Source organism: Alligator mississippiensis, chromosome 5 (assembly GCF_030867095.1).
Source record: "Alligator mississippiensis isolate rAllMis1 chromosome 5, rAllMis1, whole genome shotgun sequence".
Lineage (NCBI taxonomy): Eukaryota > Metazoa > Chordata > Crocodylia > Alligatoridae > Alligator > Alligator mississippiensis.
Window position 1 is genome coordinate 140,361,134 of NC_081828.1, and position 8,695 is coordinate 140,369,828.

An 8,695-nucleotide genomic window follows, 5' to 3' on the forward strand; every position below is an offset into this window, starting at 1 on the left:
TTCTTCTTCCTAAAAAAAGGGAGGGGTGTTTCATGTTTTGATTGCAGCCCTCCCTTCACCTCCTCTTCATGTGCCACTCTGCTTTCTGCCTCTCAGCCATACACACAACATGACATAATGGTAAAGGGACAATGGAAAAATGCAAGAAGCAGCCCTATGGAAATTGCAGTAAGTGGAACATTGGACATGGGTTGAGCCTTATAACACAACAAAAGGGAGGACTGAAAAAAAAAAACTTCCCATTTTGTTGATGTTGGTAGTCCTGGGCTAAGGCAGCAATCTTGAGGCCTGATCCAAATCCTTTTGAAATCCGTTCAAGTCTTTCCATTGATGAGAGTAAGAATAAGGCCTTGCAAAGAACATAAAAGAAAACTAAGACCTCCTGCTTTGGAATAGAGTTTGATAAAACATGAATTCTTACAGGAGCTGGAGAATGTTGAACACTTTGCAGACCTCAGCAGCCATCTCTCAAGGCCAACATCAATGAGGAGATTAAGTACAGGATCTAATGTGCCAGCTCTGCCTTTGGAAGACTAAATCATTGTGTATTCAATGGTCATGACATCAAGACTAAAACAATGTTCCTACTATGTAAGGCTGTGGTAATCCCAACTCTTCTCTATGGCTGTGAAGCCTGGGTGACCTACAGGGACCACCTGAAAAACCTGGAATGCCATTGTCAGCGCTACCTCCAAAAAATCCTTGGCATAACGTGGGAGGATCATTTCACAGATGCCAGTGTCCTAACCAGTGCTAACACCACCACTATGGCAGCATTGATTATTCAACATCAGTTGCAGTGAACAAGGCACATGTCTGATGTACATATACTAAAACAACTGTTATACTCCCAACTCAGCCAAGGACAAAGAACACATGGGGGCCAGAGGAAATGCTTCAAGGACACCCTTATGGCAAACATGAAGAAATGTGGCACTGATACCACAAGTTGCAAAAAACTAGCCCAGGACAGGGCTATATGGCAACACTTTGTGAGAGAAGGCACATTTTACTTTGAGGAAAATCGGCTCATCCTGGAGGCAGAAAAATGACAGAAACAGAAGGAAAGGAAACAAGGCTGAAAAACCCACCCTTTAACTACCACCTGTGACATTTGCCAGAGTATGTGGCTCTAGGATTGGCATCCTTAGCCATCAACGGAATCATCTATAACCCCTTACTTGACCCGTGAGTGTGATCATCCTTGACTATGAGGGATCGCCAGATGATGATGATGATGAATGCACAAGGGACAGTGTTTCAGGGATATCAGCTAATGTATAAAAGACATGCATCTGGCATCTAGCATGTGTACCATGGTGGTGAAATCAAAGTATGGTTAGCAGACAGGATAGCAAAATAGACAATGTTATCATGAAATAGGAAACCCTGAATTGTCTGACCTTCACGTGTAAGTGGTGCTACATTAGATGTATCTAGAGGGAGTTGATTTTCTCCCTAGTTTGCAGCAACAGGGGACTAATCTTGTACACAGCTCACCTGAATACCCAGGCTGTACAGTAGAGGAGGTCGTTGATGTTGATGAGTGATAAAAGTTGCATCTCATACAACAAAGTACAGATGCATAGTGTATCCTCAAGTCTTTATTTTTAGCATCTCACTCCACAAAGCAGAATGATCAATGGAGTCATAGACACTTTGCTTCCTCAAAAACACATCAAAACCTCATTGGGCATTGAAGAAAAGCAAGCTTCTTCAGCAGGGGTAATGAAACCTTACGGGCTCCACATAAACTCTTCAGGCATGCATCTAGGGCAGGGGCGGGAAATTATTTTGGGCAGAGGGCCGCTTACTGAGGTTTGGCAAGCCATTGAGGGCTGCATGACAGGCAGCCCAGGGCAGATAAATATTAATTTTCTAAATTTTTTAGGGGCCCCACAGGCTGAATAGAATGGCCTGGCGGGCTGCATCTTGCCCACCCCTGATTTAGGGCCTACAAAAGCATGGCATAGTACACAGGGCAGACATATCATCCCAAAGTACATAGGGTCATCCCAAAGCGGTGGTCCCAGCAGAGAGGTAGTGGTGAAAGTAGAGGTAAAATGCTCAAAGGCTGATGATCAAATCACTCCCTGTATTTCCTGTAGCACCATCCTCTCCACAGCTGTGCACATACACATAGGTATTTCATGTTCTTTACAGAGGGGATAATGATCCTGAGGTGAGGCACTTTTCCCAGGGAAAGTAATGATGGCATCCGCCTGGTTTTAGAAGGCCTATATTGCAAGCCTCTGAATGTGATTATTGCCCAGAGTATGAGAACAGCCAACACAATTGAACAATATGGAAGATGACTATTTGACTTAATCAGTTCTTGACACATCCTGGTCTCTACGGAAGATTAGAAAATAATTACACCTCTTGTGATGCAGGAAATCGGCTGATGATTTCAAATCAGCTTTTTGGGGAAGAAGAAGAATGAAAAACATACCAAAAGTGTTTCTAATTAGCAGAGTGAAGCTTCTAGCTAAACCTAGTTCCAAACAGTGCTTGCCATTCATGCAAAGGGAGCAATTTACAGTGGTTAGCAGGATACTCACATTAACATTCCCCAGGACTAGTCAGTGATAAGGGGGGTGGGGAAGATAGTGGGAGATCTGATGAGAGTGCATGGCATGAGGGAAGTGAACAAGGGGTATTCATTCTGGAGATGACAGCAGCAAGACTGCTCAGTACAGCAGCTATCCCCTCCTGCTGCATGCTCCCCCGTGCCCTTGACAGCTGAGGCTTCCTGCAGCTTCTGTTTCTCTGCCATTTGAGATGACAGGCTGTGACAACTTGTCACTGGGGTAGGTGCTCCTTCCAGATGTGGAAGCTGTTCACATGGGGCCTAATCACATTATTTAGTGTGCCAAGTAATGAGTGATAAAAAGGCAGCCTTGGCTGTCTAAAAAAAATGGCCTTTAGCATTTTAAAATTATTCTGCTTTCCATTCAGCTGGGATCTTCTGACAGATAAAGGGTGTACCTTACAGGGAAGGCTGCTTGCCTGATAGGGTTATTCCTGCCACCCTGAATAAAAAGGAAGTAACTGGAACTGAAAGCTGCCTTCTCTGTGCAGAGGAAGGCTGAGATGTATGTAGTGTACCTGCATGTAGGGCTGACAGCAAGTCCTGTGTCCTATTCTCAGCTGTACCACTGAATCACTGATTTGCACTAGGCAGGTCTCATTACCTCTCTGGGCATAATTCTCCTCTCACCCAGGTTGTAACACCATTGGATCTGAGATAATTAGTCCTGGTTTAGAGCAGAAACAGACTGCCTGTTTTGAAAAACCTAGTATCCCACTGTCTATACTTTTAGAACAAAATGCTAACTAGCTATGCATAAATCACAATGATTTTACTTAATAAAATGTCATTGTGACTGAGACAATCCTGTGCTCTGGCAGTTCCTGAGTTGATACTACGTCAATTGGACCCCCAGGAGCATTAGTTGGAGCAGGTACCAGGATGCTGTCACCTGCTCCAGGAGCTGAAGTGGTCCTCACTAGCCAGTTTAAGAAAGGTATGAAGCCTTTATTTTCACTCCAGTTCTGGGTTTTACACCAATGCAGGGTAGAAATGTGTGCAGGGAATTATTTCAGTTTCAGGTGGGTGTATCTAAGGAGAAGCCTGTGACTTGACTCAATATGGGACTATACATTTTTATGACCCTGTAGACTTTCTAAAAGTGATACAGGCAGCTGAATATTTTTGTGGTTTTGAATTTGAAGAAAAAAATGCAGTTGGACCATGTTCCAGTTCTGTTATGACTCAGGATGTGGGTTTTTGAAGCTGATTGCTTGCACTGGCCATGCAAACTCCTGTCTTCAAACAATCTCTCCACTTTCTTCCTGTTGTCTGCTTTTGCTTTCATTCTTAGAATTTTTCATCATCTTTCATACAGCTATTTTTCTTAAAGGAAAACAACATGCTTTTAATATTGAGTAAGTCATTGGACTAGGACTCCGGAGACCTGAATGCTGTTTCCAACTGTGCCATTAGCCTGCTGGGTGATCTCAGGCAAGTTGCTCCATTCTTCTGTCTTCGGTCTTCCCAGCTGTAAAAAGAGTTTAATGATATTTACCTCCCTTTCGGAAAGTGCTTTGAGATCCACTGGTGGAAAGAGCCCAGTACTAGTTATTAAGAGTTTCGTATTAACTATTAGCAAAACTATATACTTGGTAAATCACTAGCTAATGGTGCAGCTAGAAATGGGAACTTGGATGGGTGATGTCCAAAGGTCTGGTGTCACAGCAACTCTCCTCTATTTCAAATGCAATGTATATAGCATGTTTTAAAAATAGTCTGCTTTTGCCACACATTCATTTCCATCTCCAGGGTGTATGGCTCAAAAAGGTATTATGTACCTTGTAAAATGTACTAAATCGAAAGACACCAGTGGCTCTGTGGAGGAGGTAGCTCCCTGCTGCTGAGCAACAGTTGCAGGGAGAATTCACAGGGTGTTAAACAAACAGAATGGTGCAGGCAGGCTCTGCTTCCTCCCCTCTGACCCATGGGCCCTGCCTACTCCTACAGAGAGCCTTCTGTATGGAGCTAAATCAGAGAGGAGCATCTGTGGTGTGCTTCCATGCAGACAGAGTGGCATATGGAGCCCTCCATGTGTGTAGATCCCTTGGAAAGACATAACACCCATTTTGTCAGTTAAAAAAATATTTCAGTAGCTGCGAGCACAAAGGAAAGTACATTCATCTAAGCCCCATCAGGTTCAGCCCACCAATAGCATGGGCCAAAGATCTAACTGCAGTGTGTTAAAAGGGAGCATATCAGCTGCTCTATGCTAACTTTAGGGATGTCCACAATTTTCTCTCTAAAAGTAAAAGATTTTCTGGGGCTGTTTACTCTGAATGAAACAAAACTCAGTTGCCCTAGTTTAGTTCCCATTTACTCTGGTGAAGTGTAGCAGGGCATTGGGATGTGCCTGCTCCTTCAAGAGAGCAAGCAGCCCAAGCGACTGCTAGCAGGTGGCAGAGGGGAAGTAATGACCGGAAGACGGCTCAGGCTGGAGCTATATAAGCTCAGAGCCTGCGCCAGTCCGGTTGTCTCTCCCCAGCCACCATGCAGGGAGGAGCTCCTGGCTGCAGGTCAGTAGTGCTCCTGAAGGGGCCTAGATTTTGGGCTGAATGACTTTGCAGGCCTGGGAACAGAGGCAAGTTCCTTGGACTGAGAAAGACTGGGTTTACAGGCAAGTGACCTTTGGTTATATTAAAGCCCTAGAGGGATTGAGATGTCTGCCAGAGGACAGTGATGTTTTCTTACTCCTTTGAGTTAAACTGGTAGTTTAGCCTTGAGCCCTGCTGGGGCAGGCTGTCGAGAGACCCTGGCACCCAAGAGCCCTCAGCCTGGGGGTGGGGCCCAGTGAGGAGCCCAGGCTGGGGAGGTAGGCTGTTTTAGGGAGTGAAGGTTTACACTCTTAGAGGCAGAAGGCAGTTATCCCTTTATGTTTATGTTGTAGCCCAGAGGCTTAGTGTTTATGTTATAGTTTAACCAATGGTTTGGGTTGGGATTATAAGGGGCAGTTATGAAGGTCCCATTGCTGCCCATGGGGTGTGCAATAGCCTTGAACCCTGCCAGGGGCAGGCTCAAGACCTGAGCAGCTGTTGAGCCTGGAGTGGGCAGAGTGTAAGGCCACAGGGGGCCAGGGGCTCAGTGCCTGAAAGGGCTGAACATCAGATGGTAACACCTGCGAGGCTCAGGGTGTGGTATAGGGAAAGTTAAGCAGCTCCTAAGGTGATCAGTGCCTGGCAGGGGCACAGGCCTGTTGAGAGGGCCTTCTGGCCTTGGGGCACAGGACTTTTATTGAGGGGACTCAGGAAGAGGCCAGTTGGGATTGACTCAGGCTCATGTAGAGCCCCCAGGCAGCATCCCTTTTATAATCTTTATTAAGATCAAGGCATGGCAGGAAAGATCTACAGGAAGGGCTGCAGTCAAGCCTGAGCCAGGCAGGGGCCTCACAGTCACTAGGGAGTGTCATGGCCACCCTGTGGCCATGGACCTTGTTACAAGAAGGCAAACTGTCAAATGCCACATCATGTGCTCTAGGGCAGTGGTTTTCAACCTGTGGTCCGCAGAGCCATAGGGGTCCACAGACTGTCTAAGGGATCTTTGAAAGATGGCTATGATCAATCAAAATGTGAATACCCACACTTAATATTCAAAGGGATCTGCACCTCCATTTGAAATTTTTTAGGGGTCCACAAATGAAAAAGGTTGAAAAACACTGCTCTAGGATAAATTCCCATCCCACTGTCAACTTGCAACAATTTGATCATTTCATAGACATTAGGGCTGGAAGGGACTTCAGAAGATCATCAAGTCCAGCACCCTGCCCCAGGGGCAGGAAGTTAGCTAGGGTCAAAGGATCCCAGTGTCACAGCGGGGTCCTTTAGAAGGGCCGTGATCTCCTCGAGGTCCCTCGTTCCGTGTCAAGGCCGGCCCAAGGCATCCTCTTATTCTCGCCCGCCACATCTTTGATGTTTGTATATAGTTGGGAGGCTGCCTATGACTCCCTGGGCACGGCTACTCGGGACCTCTGTCCCCGCAGTCCTTCCGGACTCCTATGGTCTCCCAGTGTAATGGGTGCTCCCCAGGCACCCTAGCCTTATGGGCTGCGTGTGGCTCCTACCACCCCTAATACCATGCCCCAAGCCTCGCTGATGTAATAGATGTTGGTGTGTCTGCACACCTGCTTTCCGGGCCCTTCTTCTATAATCTAGCCCACTCTTGGGCCTTCCCCGTATGTGTCTACACTAGTGCCCCTTCCTGGGCTCTCTCTAACACAATGTCCCTCACTGGGACTCTTGTCCACTCTTGTCCTCTGGGACTTCCTGTTGAGCCACTGGTCTTTTGGGCCCACTGCAGTATTACCCTCTCTGGTACGGGCTCACTGCGCTGCTATCCCCTTTTGCCGGGGACAACTGCAGCACCTTTCCATTGTCCTGGGTTTTTCTGCAGTGCTAGCCTTCACCCGGGTCTACTATGCCCCTCTCAGGCTTCTCAGTAATCACCCCTCCTTGGGGCTGGGGTCTATGCACCCCGCAAATGATGCCCTTGCTGGCGTCTGCTGCACCCATCCTGGGCTTCCTAATATGGCGCTCCCCCTCTTCGGGGCTCGCTGGGCCCATGCTAGGGCTTCTCAATAGTCCAGTGTGGAGCCCCCCCTCCTTGGGGCTCACCGTGCCCACCTTGGGCTTCTCAATAGTCCAATGTGGTGCTCCCCCTTCTTGGGGCTCACCATGCCCACCTTGGGCTTCTCAATGCTGCCCCGCTCTGGGGCTGGGGTCTACGTACCCCGCACACAACCTGGGGTCTTTGTTCCCCGCCCGCAACCCACTGTTGCGCTCCTCACTGTCAGTTGCACCTTCACTGGCACTGGGGTCCCCATACCACTGGGGTTCCCCCTTAAAGTACTGCGCCCTCACTCAGGCGCTGGGGCCCCCATACCACTGGGGTTCCCATATGAGGACACTGCACCCTCTTGGTGCTGGGGCACCCCACCCCTATGGGGTCCCTATGAGGCCTCCTCCAACCCCTACAGCCTCACCCAAGCCTCCGGTGTAATAAACAACCACAACACATACTGCAAGCCTCCTGGCTACAACTAAAACCTATGGCACCTAGCCACTACAAAGTAAGCCGCCTGGCTATAACTTAACACCATTACTCCAACCTTCGGAGCTCTCACAAGCTGTACTGGCCATCGGACTTCTACCCATCTCTCAGCCAAAGGAGCTCCTGCCTCTCCAGCTGTTGGCAGGGAACTGCCAGCCTGGCCTCAGCCCTGAGCTTTATAAGGGCCAGGCCCTGCCCCCTACAGGCAGCTGGCTCCCCTTAGTTGCCCCGGCAACCCGCAGCTGCGCCTGTTACCCTGGCAACCCTCAGTTGGGCTCGTTATGACCTGCCAGGGCTCTCTCTCTCTCTCCCTGGCAGTTTTTCCTCTCTAGGAGCAGGCACTGAGGTGCCCTGCAACACCCAGCAAGATAGGCATCCAAATGTTTCTTAAAAGAGTCCAGAGTACGTGCTTGCACCACCTGTGGGGGGAGTCTATTTCAGGCCTTAGGGGCTCGGACAGTAAAGAAGTTTTTCCTTATGTCTAGCCTAAAACGGTCTTGGAGGAGTCTGTGACTGTTTGACCTTGTCATCCATTGGGGTGCTCTGGTGAACAGGCCCTGATGTACGTCCCTTATGTAGTTTATAGGCTGCCACCAGGTCACCCCTGAGCCTGTGCTTATTCAGGCTGAAGAGTCCCATGGCTCTCAGCCTCTCATCATAAGGACTGTTCTCCTGCCCTCGGATCATGCGTGTGACTCTCCTCTGGACTCTCTCAAGCTTTTCCACATCCTTTTTAAATTGTGGAGCCCAGAATAGGATGCAGTACTCCAGCTGTGGCCTCACCAAGGCCGAGTACGGCAGGAGGATGGCATCCTGAGATTTGCCTGAGAAGCATAAGCATTTGTCTATAGCCTATGAAAGACCTAAATTCTTCTGGTGTATAGACTGCCTTGGTGGGATGGAATGGATATTTCATGGCAGCTTCATTTAAATATAGACACAAAGGAGCTTAGTCTGCAAATGGATAAGTAGTCCAGGATCCCTGTATTATTTCTGATGGGTCAGTACTGACACTTACTGGCATTGAGTAGAAATTTGCTTTGGAAGTGATTCTATCAAGTA

General features: G+C 48.1%; 1 long non-coding RNA gene across 1 annotated transcript; it reads right to left on the reverse strand.

The window, feature by feature from the left end:
- Nucleotides 1-1,586: 1,586 nt before the first annotated feature.
- Nucleotides 1,587-7,825, reverse strand: LOC132250894 (uncharacterized). The gene is made up of 2 exons (XR_009462578.1): nucleotides 7,692-7,825; nucleotides 1,587-4,061 (listed from the first exon to the last, which is right to left on the reverse strand). It is a non-coding gene; the product is annotated as an uncharacterized LOC132250894 (long non-coding RNA).
- Between the last annotated feature and the right edge of the window lie 870 nt (nucleotides 7,826-8,695).